At 44.1% G+C, this 12,849-nt stretch overlaps 1 long non-coding RNA gene across 1 annotated transcript; it reads left to right on the top strand.

The window, feature by feature from the left end:
• Positions 1-382: 382 nt before the first annotated feature.
• On the top strand, positions 383-7,612 carry LOC134477042 (uncharacterized). The gene is made up of 3 exons (XR_010048948.1): positions 383-611; positions 5,081-5,168; positions 5,583-7,612. It is a non-coding gene; the product is annotated as an uncharacterized LOC134477042 (long non-coding RNA).
• Positions 7,613-12,849: the final 5,237 nt, after the last annotated feature.

Raw genomic sequence — 12,849 nt, 5'->3', positions numbered from 1 at the left:
TAAGAACACTAATGCCAAATTCTAAACTTGGGGTCTCCCCATGAGTCATCTAAGGCTGAACATCTCCTAAGGCCCAGCCTCCTAATAACATCTCCTTGGAGTTAATGTTTCATTGTATGACTTTCTGACAGTCACAATTACAGTTTTTGGTCCATAGCACTGATGATAGCAAAATAATGCATTCGTGTACACTTAGCACGTTTACTTAGCCGCTGGCAAAGTAAATTCACATAAATCACCTCATTTGAACCCCGGGGTTGTTATATGTGAGTTAGCTATTTTTACTTTCCCTATTTTAAGGATGAAGAAGCTGAAATGAGAAGCGTTTGGTGGTTCTCCCAGGGTCACGTGGCTAAGTAGCAGCAGCGGAGTGCAAAGTCAGGACTTCTGATTCCAAATGCTGTGTTCTCACAGCTGCACCAGGATTTAGGCCGTTCTACCCTCATATTACCAGCAGCACTAACAAAAGAGGCACAGCAGTGGGTGTTTGTTTAGTGCTGTGCTATGTACCTGTTTCTTTCGGCACACAGGTGGAGGACAGATGAAACTCTCTTGGAGCAGATACCAGTACTCCCTTGATCTTCCATCCTTGATGAAACTTCAAACCAGTGGTGAGGAACCTATGTGTGCTTTCTTTTAAGGCAAAAGATGCTAAAGTATGAGTTGTTTTTCTAAAAACTAAAACCCCAATATTCAGGTTTAAGGCAGTGTTGGTACTTAGTGATCACTAAGTGGGTTTTCAATTACAGTTTGGGCACTGATCTCTGAAAGGTTCATCATCACTGCTTCAACTTAGCAGGGTTAAACAACTTTCCAAGAGCACAGCTGGTACATGACAGACCAGTGGTGGCGAGTCTGTGGCATGTGTGCCACAGCGGGCATGCAGAGCCTTCTCTGTTGGCATGCGAGCCAGGTTATCCCAGCAGCTCAGCGTTGAATAAGAGTTGTTTTTTTCTAAACTAAAACCTCAGTATTTAGGTTTAACTGCACTGTTGGCATTTTGAGATACATAGTAGGTTTTGGGCTGTAGTTTGGGCACTTGGTCTCTACAAGGTCTACCATCACAGAGATAGGCTGTCTTTGACCCAGGTCTGGCTGACTGTAGAGATTATGTTCTCATTAAGCTACTCTGCTATTGTGGCCTTTAAAAATACTCTTTGAAAATGATATGTAAGATGAAAATATTCTGTTAGACATATTTTTTCAAGATTTTGGTCGGAAATGGATTTCTTGCCCTTTAAAAACATTAGTGTCCTACAAAGTACTCCATTGAAAGTCCTCTTTCTCAGGCACACAGATGGAGGACAGATGTTTCTTTATGCTCTAAAAGGTCCACTCTATGTAGCTGACTATAATGAGATAGTATTTGTTCTGAATGTCTCACAAAAATGGCATTGGGCAAATCATTCCCAATGAAAGGCAAATCAAAGGAGTTACTGCACGGATGTGATGAAAAAAAGTCCCAAACAACAGGGTGCTATTCAGTGGTATGGGTAAAAACTTTTCATTTCAGAGTTCACTCTGAGCCCAGACATCTGCAGATGTGTTCCACCCTGGCATTCAATCTGAAGTCAGAGAACTGCGTGTGTATCTGACTGAGGGCTACGTGATGGGCAGACAGGACAGGAGAAAGGGCTGACAGAGATTGTGTAATACAATGCTGAACTGTACTTTGATGAAACTCAGAATTGCATGGAGCATGGAGAGTGCATGGAAACTTTGCTGTTACTGAATTAGGCTATTCAGGTGCATGGAACCATGGCATGTGCTGAGAAAAATCATACGTTAATGTTCGAATCTATTTGAAATACTCATTTGGAAGAATGATCAGATGGACTTCTGGAGGTAGTGTTTTGCAGCTTTTGTAGGGTTAGAGTCTGATTGCAACCTCTGAAAACAGTCTTTCTCGGCAAACACACGTGCACTCATGTTTTGATTTCCAGGCATGGAGATCAGAGAATCATAACATCACCAAGCACACAGGTAGCCTTAAGTCATCATGTACATCTAATCTCATTTCATGAAAGAGAAAACTGAGGCTCACTAAGAGTCAGGGACATGTGAAATCAAATTCAGTGCTCTGGGAGAGAATTTCCTGGAGATCTGAAGACTATTACTCAAAGTGGTGTTTTCAGCTTTGGTTGAATTTTTGCATAGTCTTTAAGGACAAAAATTTTGAAATGTGATCTAGATTTTAAATCAGATTCTTTTCTTACCAGCCTTTTAAGTTTCCCAAAGTGTCAGTTTCCTCATCTATAGGATGGGTATAAGATTTTCATTTTGCTGTGTAGGGAAGTATGTGCTTATAATGTTAGTACTCTGGAAAGCTGGGGCAGGAAGATGGAAAGTTCAAGGTCAGCCTGGGCTACACAGTGTGTTAGTGAGAACCTGTCTCCAAAACAAAAATTTTTTTAAGAGTAGGAAGCTAGGGATGTTGCTTAGTGCAAAGGCCCTGGATTCAATCCCTACTACTGAAAAAAAATTGTTTTTCACTTAACCTAATTATGCCACTGTACCATTAGAAGGTGTAAATTATTTTCTCCGCATTCCATTCCCTTGCCTACATATTTTTAATGTTTCTACAATCAGTACAGTTTCTGGCACTAGACTCCCCCTGTGCACATGAGATACACCTTGCTAGTGAGGCTGTCTGCCTTTCACACATTCTGTAGCTACAGTGTGCAGGCACTGCACCAGCTGAAGGGGAAAAAGTATAAACAAGAGTTGCTTTCTGTCATCAGTATAGTTAGAGGAAAATCCACAGATATCCTCACTGCATTGTTCTAAGGGTTAGGTATAAAGGCAGTTACCTTTCAATTTCAGGGAGGGAAGGTGGTCAGAGGTGACTCAGATGGAACACAGTCTTGAAGAATGAACTGAGGTCCAACAGACATTTGTCTAAGGGATAAAGAGAATTCCAGCTGAAGAACAGCCTGGGTGAAGCAGGGAGGTTGGAAAGGATGGCATGGAAGATGGCCTTGTGGTTCCATGGTGGCCCTTCGGGAATGCACATGGGAAGCCCAGAAATGCTTGGAGGATTTGGGTTCTGACCAAAGGAAAACCACCGGGGTCGAGTCATGCCGCTGCTTTGTGAAATCCCACAGGACACAAAAGGGCAAGAGCTTGACATTTTCAGTGAGTCACATGCAAATGGCTGCTAAGTTGTCTCCTGCAAGGTATCAAGGCTTCTTTCATACCAGATCATGGTGAGAGGTCAGCACGGTTAATTCCCCACCACAGAAACTATTCCAGCCTTGTGAACTGAGATTTTAGCTTTTTCAGCTCTCTCTTGCCTGTTGTTCTGGTGAGATGTTGTTCTTGAAACCACACTCTCTGGCTGTGATGATAATGGACATGAGTATGCCTGTGGGACACGGCTTTGAATAGGACCCTGGCTGCCCTGTCCTCAGCAGCTCTGATTTGGTGCAGGATAAGTGCTTGTTAAACACTGGGAACAAACACCAACTTTGTACCCTGATGTGGCTTCCAGTTGCTTCCATGGAGTTGTGGGTGCCACTCATATTTTTCAGTTATTTCTTGGCCAGTTTTCTTCTTCATGGTAGGAAAAAAGAGGGACAAATGGATCATGTGCTCCCAGTAGGTCAGATTCTTTTCTGGCTCAGTACAATTTTTTATTTGGAAACAAATATCCCTGCAAATGTTAGCAAGTCAGATGGTCAGATATTTATGGAGAATCTCAAAGCTAGGTACTGGGACTCAGGATAGACATGGATACTTGTCTCTACAAAAGGTTTTAGAATACTCAGGAAAACAGACATCAGAGAAACAGCCATCACCAAAGTGACACATGCCTCAAAGTATAGAGCCAGTTGCCATGGGAATGTACAACAGAGGAGCTAAGTGTGTGCAATCCTGGTCAGAAGTCCCAGTGTGGCCATTGATACTGAGAGCTGAGTGAACAGGAGATAACGAGCAGAGTGAGGAGGAACCTCGTAGGCAGAAAGAAATACATACAGACAGACCAAAGTGCAAAGGGCTTGCTTTCAAAGACTTCCTACCATCCTTGGAGGGAAAACTATTAGGGTTAACATGTGGTGAGCACCCACCAGGGTCAGATGAAAAGCTAAGCATTTGGCATACGCATGGAACACTCCTAAATTTGTAAGGTTTGTTTCTAGAAAGTTGGGGCCGTTTGTCCCCACTGTTCCTGCTTCCCCAACCCCAAGTCCTCAATATTAGAGGTAGCATTTGGGCAGTAGCAGCCAAATCAATATTTGCAGAAGTTTATATTTGTAGAAAAGAAAACTGAGGCTCAGAGATAAAAGATAGACTAAGAGTTACTGGTGAGAGTAGGACTCCAATGCAGCTTAGAGGTGAGTGTCTTCCAGGCCACCAGCAGACAGCTGGGCTCTGTCCTAGTCTTGCCTTCTCTTTTTCCTGGCGCAGTAGGCTCTGTAGCTCTGAGTCCTGGCTGCCTGTGTGGCACCCTGGTCTGGGATGCCCTGGCATATGGTGGATGAGCCTGATGGTGCACAGCCTGCTCTGTAGCCTGCATTCTAGGTTTAGCCAGAGGCCCTCCTAAGGGCACCCACACTGAGAGGTGCCTAGGAAGGAGCCTGCTAACTGAGCTGGCACTCAGGCCCTGAGCCCCACGGAACAGGAACTGATAACTGCAAATTGCAGGCATCTCTCTGCCCCAGGTCATACCCTGGGCTGGAACAGGATCAGCCTCAGCTCTCCACCTTTGGTGTTAAAATCCAAGAGGACTGAGCACCTCACAGGTCCCTGCTGACCCCTGCAACCTCAGGACATTTCTCCTTCTGGAAACTGTTATGCTGTATGGGCTCTACAGGAAGTGTTTCTCTCTGTGCTCAGCTAAGCAGATTCTGTTCACTGTGGACTTGGCTCTCCTGATGGTGAGACTCTGCAGATAAACAGCCTTTAGTTTTAGGATGACTATATTTCTTCAATCCCTATGTGCTTCAGGTTCTTCAGTGAAAATTTTGTGTGTCAGAAAAATGAATCATTTCAAAAGCTGAAAAAAGAAATGCATGACATGTTCTAGCTCTTAAGAAAATTACTCACTATTAACACTGATCAAAGCTTCCCACTCATGCAGCACTTTATATACATCAGAACACTGGAGTCAGAAGGCACCTAGGGAACATCTCTAGGCTGAGGCCGGGACCCGAGCACACCGACACCAGGTCAGTCACGCTTCAAATGGCAGGATCCTTGGGTGGTGGTGGTGCTGCTGAAGCCCAGAGCCCCACTTTTTCCTCCCTCTTTGAGACAGCCTCCAGTGTCCTCAGCACTGTGAAATTCCGAGTCACAGTTCGCCTTGGAAGCCTGTTATTTTCCTCTGGGCTCCTCCAGTCATTGGCTCATTTCAGGCCTTCCCATCTGACATGACGCCCAAGCCATTTGGCTCATTTCCAGCCCTACAAAAAATATCCTCTTGATACTCTCTGCTAAGCCCCAGGGTTTACATTCTGACCAGAAGAGAAGGGAGAAGGGCCAACTTCTTTCATCTTCTAGCAGAAAACAAAAGGCATCTGATGTGACTGTGTGAAGTGCCAGCGAGGTCCCTAATGTGTCATATTCCATCTTTCTTTTATCAGCAAAGTTCCGAGGAGGGGCAGGGGCACCCCCGAAGCATTTCGGGTTCCTCTGTGAGCCTCAGAGACAGCCAAGCCAGGTGATGAAACGCCACATGGCTCAAAGAGCCAGTATTTGGAAGATCCAAGCAGAAAATGCCAAGTGAGGCAGCGCTACAAGGCAGTGGTTGTGAGAACTTGGGCTGACACGGCACAGCCAGGCGGGAAATGCCGGGGTCACCGCAGCATCTCGGCCAGGAACACAGCTTCTTATCTGGAACACGGCATGAATTCAATCAGGACAGTCTCTCTCCACCCTCCTCCTCGTGCTCCAGCTGTTTAAATCAGCAGCAGAAGAATGAAGTTAGCTCTGAACTGTGGTAGGAATTCATTTTTTGAGTCTAAAATGTCTGCCAGCATTTTCCTATAATAAATCAGGACTGTCAGGGAGGTAATCGTAACTTCTATTCTCTTAAAAACACAAAAACAAAATCCAAACTAGGTGCCTCATTGGCAAGTCAGAAACTTATATAGCTTCAACAACTCTTTTTTAATTGGTTAGGGTCTTTATCCCCCATCACCCTCAGGGTCAGAAATCCAACAGGGACACACAATCCTAATGCAAGCAATATGCTTATAGATTTAGATTAGAATATTAAAATAAAAGCTGTGCATGTTCAAAAATAACCATAAGGCTTAGAAGTAGTCATTTGATGACATTATATTTACACTGAAGTGTTTAAAACTGTGTCTGTTGGCATGAACATGTGTATCAAGTCTTTCCCATAATATTCATAGTTCATGCATTGTAAGGGAAGCATACTTGGTAAGGTGACAGTATGGCTGTGCTCACAACCTCACCACTTGCTGGACACGTGACCTTGGTAAGTTTTAAAAAGTAGGTTTGTGGTAGAAAGTCTGGTTCAAAACCTGGCTCTGTCAGCAGTTTGATATGTAATACAGAAGCTAGAGTGTTCATGTGCCTGAGTCTATTTTGCATTTATATGATAGGGCTCATGCCTGCTTAGTAGCTGTAAGCATTAGTGGCATTTCTAAAGTCTATGGCAGGTGCTGTAGGCATCCTCAGTAATGGTAGCCATTGGAGGTTATCTAATAAGAAGAGCCCAAAGTGCTCTTCAGTGACATTGAGCATATGAAGGGTTTATAAAGACTGAGATCCCCATTAATATGGATACAGCTTGTTGGGGAATGCGCTGACCCTCGAGTTAGGCAGGAGGTGCACATGCGAGTCGGGCTATGGTTAAATGCATGTTATCTGTGTCTGTCAGAGCTAGCCCAGCAGAGTGAAAAGAGTGCTTGCCAGGACCAGATACAGACCTATACACTGTCTCCTTTCTTTAAAGAGGCTGGGGTCTCCAACCAGCCACTTAAATTTTCTCAGAAAATTCTCCATGGTTCTTTCTCATGTCGTATGGTCTATGATTCCAGGCTTACATGAGAGGATGAGGTGGACAAATTAAAGGGACAGAAAATAATTCATTGGTTCAGAAAACAGAAACCAGGGCAGATACAGAACAGGAAGAAAGCAAAGGTATAAAACAGAACAAAAGACACCACTGAGTTCTGAAAGTTTTCAAGGCACCAAGGTGGAGGACAAAACCCTAATGCTAAGTGTTCAGTTCAATTTCTGTAGAAATAGGCTGTGCAGATCTGTAAGTTGTATATGGTTCCTCTTTTGAGCAGTTGTGAGACCTTGTGAGACCTATATAATTTTTTTGAGACAAGGTTTCATTATGTAGTCCAGGCTAGCTTTGAACTCATAATGAGCCTCCTGTCTCAGCTTTGTGAGGGCTGGGATTACAGGTGTGTGCTAGCCCACTCAGTAGGTTATAATTTTTAAGATTCGTATCTCTCTTATTTTTTAAAAAGTCTTATTACCTTTGGAGTACAAAACAACTCCATTCATTGCGGGGCACTGGTACATATATGTAAAACATGCTTCCTCACTTGCCTGTTTTCCTTAAGAGAGTTGTTCGATGGACTGAAACAGCACACATGAAAAGCCAATAGAGTAAAAAAAAGTTACTCTTCTCCTCTCCCGTGTTAATTCCCTCTACGGCGCTGCCTTCCAAGTTTAAGGAGCATGGACTATATGGTTGTATCTCTATCTCTTCCTAATTTCAAGCTGTGAAAGAGGTTTATGATGTGCATTATTCTTCCCTGATATTGCAAGGTCACAAAATTTCCCTTAGGTCTCTTAAATATGAGCTGAATCGAGTCTTCACTTGGCCTTTGCCTTGTCACAGAACTGGCTGAGCAAGGGTCCATCTACTATGAAAAGGATCACTGGGCTGACCTGGAAAAGTGACAGCTGTTATTTTTTTCCTTTCAAAGGATCGAGTGCTTTATGCATATCCATGGGACTAACAAGACAGATTTGAATCCAACCCAGATGGGTGAAGTAGAAAACTCTCTTCACAGAGGTGGCACATGGTTCCCCCTAGTGGTGCAGTTTGGGAACTCCAGGAAGGAAACCTTTCCCTTATTAGTCCTTAACCATGTCGAGCATTTCATGGAGAGGAACAGTTTCTTCATCTGCAGTGGTCATTCACTGATGCATGTAGAGAAAAAAATAGTCGTGGGCAGGATCAAGGCACTCACATTCCTGGATGAGTTGAATTAAGGGTTATTACATTTAGATAGTTTCCTGTGCATATTAACTGAAAAAGTGTCAAACGTTACTTGAATAATTGGAAATACGGGGTCAGCAGCTCAGGCAACACAGGTCACCGGCCTAAGAAGTGGAAGTAGGCCTTCTATTCAGCATATTAATCTATTTTGAATGTGAAACTGGCAACAAACTACTTCCTAGATGGGAAGAATCTTGGTAGAAGACAATTTTGTTGATAAACCAAAGATAATAGGTGAGGTATTTGATATTATTGGAAATGACACTGAGGTAGGAAAGAGGTGGAGAGAGGGAAGGAGAGAGAAAGGGAGAGAGAGAGAGGGAGAGAGAGAGAAGAGAGAAGAGAAGGGGGAGAGAGGGAGAGAGAGAGAGAGAGAGAGAGAGACTGATCTCTGATGGGGGGCGGGGCAAAGGATGGGGACCAAAAAAGAGGGTAGGGTGAGGTAAGTTGCTTGGAAAAAGAAAGCAGAGCCACCCAGCAGCAGGCAGCTTTGCTCAGGAGGCCCAGGAGATGTTGGTTGGCGGTGTTTGACAGAAATGCTATGACATGTGGGAACTGTCCCTACAGCTCCCATCTCCACTTGCCTTTCTGCCAATCATGTTTGAATTCTACCCTTGTTAGAATTTAATTTTTAAAGAAGTGATTACAAGACAGTTAACATAAAGATCCATGGATTTTACTAATGGAAAACTAGTTCCCAAACTGTGATGCCACATACCTGTTGTCTCAGCATACCAGGAAGCTGATGCAGGAGGATCACAAGTTCAAGCACAGCCTGCCCAACTTAGTAACTTAGGAAGACTTTGGCACAATAAAACAATAAAATAATTGGGGACAGAGCTCTGGCTAAAGGCCTTGGGCTCAATCCCAGTATCAAAAACAATCAAAACGAGGTCACCTATCTTTACCAAATTTATGTGGAATATTCAAAGCATGTTCTCTAAAGGTCTGCCCAATTCTTATCCACCCAGGGATTCCACATCATATTTTGATTTTTCATGCCAGGCACTGCATAGGATTTTCTCTGGGCATCTAATTTGAGACAGTCACTGAGACTAATGTTAAACTTTACCTGGGGGGGGGGCGGTGTCAGGGAGCTGCATTTCATAAAGGTGAGGGAAAGCAAACCTAAACATCAGAGCAGCAAGTGGGGACACTGTAGTTTAAAGACGCTATCAGGGAAGAGAAGCTCAGCTCTGAGGCAAATTCTCTAGTAACAGGGCTGCCCTGCAACTATGTAGGCTTCTCCCACGTTGAGGGGAGGCCCTCCAGGGTGGCAATGTTGACCCAAAGAATGGATGATAAACCATCAGAAAGCATCTTTCCTCTGACTGTGGAGGCTAAGACTGAGATGCCACTGTACTTGGCAATAAGTAATTGACAATCTGTGTTAAGAGAAATTACAGGATGGAGCTGCATGTGGGACATGAGCCGAACCAAGTGGATTAAGAAGTGAACAGTAAGGGAACAGGGCTGGCCAGGAGCTCTGGTGGTAACAGAACTAACAGAATGACTGTGTAGGCCGGGTAAACATAAAAGTTGTTTTCCCAAATGAAAGAACGGGCTGCATACTTGGTGGGTGCCCCAGCTTCTCCTGGGCTTACTCTCCACTCAGCAGCAGAGGGAGGTAGAGAGCAAAAAATGCTGAGGGCTGAGCCCTACAGGAACAACAGGAATGCATAGAAAAAGGCACACATATTTTAAGGTACTACTGACATACTCTGAAAATCTCAGTAACAGGCAGCTGCTGTAATGAATCACTGGCAACTAGCAGTCAGAAAAGCTTTACCTGAGGAAGATGACTTAAAATGGTAAAGGAACGTCAAGACTGTACACTTTTTAAATGACTTTTTTCTTGGATCTTTGGCCTGTGCTACTCACCATTATGGAAACATGGGTCTTGAGTTAAAGATCCAACATTGCAACCTTTGGGTAAACTGCTTTTTCTAGACCTCAGAGATGAAGGGTGAGAACATGAGGTGGGAGCTGTGCATTGAGGAGGAAGCAGAAAGCAGGGCAAAATATGCAGCTCCACAGAAGGGCACCCTCCCAACAGTGTCCACCCAGCCTCCCTGCCAAGGTCAAGCTCTTTATGACCATTTTTGAAGTCATTTTGAGAGATGAAAGTGAATGCTGATGCACATGAAACCATAGCAACGCTGTTTGTGGGGACTATTAGCTCAGGACTTCCTCTCAGAGCTCCTAGCACTCCCCCAAAGGCTGCTTAAGTCTCCCGGCAAGCATGGCTAAGGCCAACGAGAGCATTGTCTTGGGAACAATGTAGCCAGGAAAATGCTGGGTAGCAGCTGTTGTATTCGTCATTTGCTGTGCGGACACCGTAGCTGAAACCTACACTTTAGTGGGAGAGCTTACATTTGGCTCAGGGCTCAGGGTTTAGTCCATGGCTGGCTGCAAGTCACATACACCCATGGTGAAGGGAGTGGCTGAGGAAAACTGCTCACTTCTAGGCTGTCAGGAAACAGAAGGGGAGGGAACTGTAACCTGGAGAGGTTCCCGGGAGACCACCCGCCAGTCGGGTCCTTCCTGCTGAGGACGCATCAGTGAACTGACTCAATGGTGAGTGTCACAGCATCACGGTCCAATCTCTCCCATAAGCCCCACTGCTGAACAAGATAGTTTTGGGGAACATTCTAGATCTAAACCCTAACAACTTTCTAATGCGGGCCTGATGTGTGTGTACTCAAGTGAGACTGAGAAATTTTCGATCCAAAACATCACACTGTTATATGCATATTTTACCCAGTAAGTAACTTTCTTCTCCCTTGACTATCTTCAGCAGGGCCTGTCTTGCAGTTACTTTGGTTTTATGTATCTGGTCCACTGCCCAGTGTTAGTGTTAATACTAAACAGAGGAACAGGTGACAATAAGAGAAAGTTGGTTTCTGAGTATTTGTTCCTGAAAAATATTCCAAGGACAGACATTGTTGGAAAGAGACCAGCGACTCTGGATATCTGCGCCCAGACTGCTGGAGTTCCCTCAGGCTTCCAGGTGCAGTGAAGGAGAGAGGTGGGTTTGAGGCTTCCACATCAGCCTCCCCATTCCCGGCTTCATTTGGAGACCTGCTGAGCTCCCGATAGGTGGGCTGGCCCACACTACCAGCCTAGCCCAGCCTGTTTAGCTGCCGCGCCTGGCCATTGGTCTGCAGAGGAGGAGCTGGGCAGATTTGGGGTGCCTGCATCGGCCTCTCCATGTGTCTGGGGGACTGTGGGTATCTCTGCAACCAGGGAGGGTCCACAGGTTCCTGAAGCACTGCGGCCTGTGGTGAGTACCCTAACCCGGCTGCAATTGAAGAACTGTGGAGCTTCCAAGGGGCAGGTGGGCGCACAGTGTCCCTGAGGCCCAGCTTGTCTGGAACTGCGGAGTTCTGAGCAGGCAGAGGAGGGCCACTGGTTCTGTAGGACTAATGGCTTGGGGTAGCGTGGCGCCAGAGTCTCAGTAGCTCCAAACATAGAAGGGGATTTTCAACAGATCCTGAGGAAGCTTTCAAATAACACTTGAAACACAGAAATATAGGAAAATGACAAAATGAAAGACCAAATTACAACCTCAAGCCTCCAGCCCATCTCAAGAAACCCTAGGAGCGATGTATATAGAAGAAAATATATCCCATCCACCTCATATATTGGACACAATAGCCACTGAAATTGACAAGCAACTCCAGGAAGCTTTAAAGAAATTCAAACTCGAAATAGTCTCCCAGATAAAAGAAGAAATGATAAAAGAAATGAAAGAGATTCTAAATATATCTAAAGAAAACACAGATAAAAAATTGGAGGAACTAAACAAAAAGATAGAATCCCTAGACGAGCAATATAAGAAACAAACAGAATGCATAATGCAGATGCACAGAGATATACAGGAAATAAAAAACTCCACTGAAAGTTGTAAAAACCGCCTTAATGAAAGTGAAGATAGAATTTCAGACCTTGAAGACAGGATTGCAGCTAGTGAACAGGAAAGGAAAGATCTTTTGAAAATAACAAGGAACCAGGAAACAACAATTCAACAACTGCAAGACGATGCAAAGAAGAATAACATAAGAATGATAGGGATTAATGAAAGAGAGGGAGACAACATGAAGGATGTCAGGAGGATATTTAGAGAAGTAATAGCTGAAAATTTCCCAAGCATGAGATCAGAAACTGACATCAGGATCAGTGAAGCATATAGAACTCCAAACAGTCATAACCAAAATAAAACTACACCCAGACATATAATAATCACCATCCCAGAAATCCAACACAAGAATAGATTATTAAAAGCTGTCAGAGAGAAAAGACAAATTACTTATAAAGGAAAACCTATCAGAATCACAGCAGACTTCTCAGCACAAACAATAAAGTCAAGAAGAGCATGGAGTGAAGTATTCCAGATCCTAAAGCAAAATGATTTCCAACCAAGACTGATATATCCTGCAAAACTATCATTCAAAATAGATGGTGCAATACGATACTTCCATGACAAAGAACAGCTGAAGAACTTCATGAACACCAAACCAACCCTGCAAAAAATATTGAAAGACAGTTTAGATACACAAAGGAAAAAAGCACTAAGCAAAGCAAATAATTAAACAGAACAGAAAGATAAAGATGCAACAGCAGAGAGATAACATTCCTAC

Source organism: Cavia porcellus, unplaced genomic scaffold (genome assembly GCF_034190915.1).
Source record: "Cavia porcellus strain 051 isolate PalLab524CR breed Dunkin Hartley unplaced genomic scaffold, mCavPor4.1 scaffold_1, whole genome shotgun sequence".
Taxonomy (NCBI): domain Eukaryota; kingdom Metazoa; phylum Chordata; class Mammalia; order Rodentia; family Caviidae; genus Cavia; species Cavia porcellus.
Note: the sequence above shows the minus strand (reverse complement) of the source record. Positions and strands in the feature narration are given on the sequence as shown.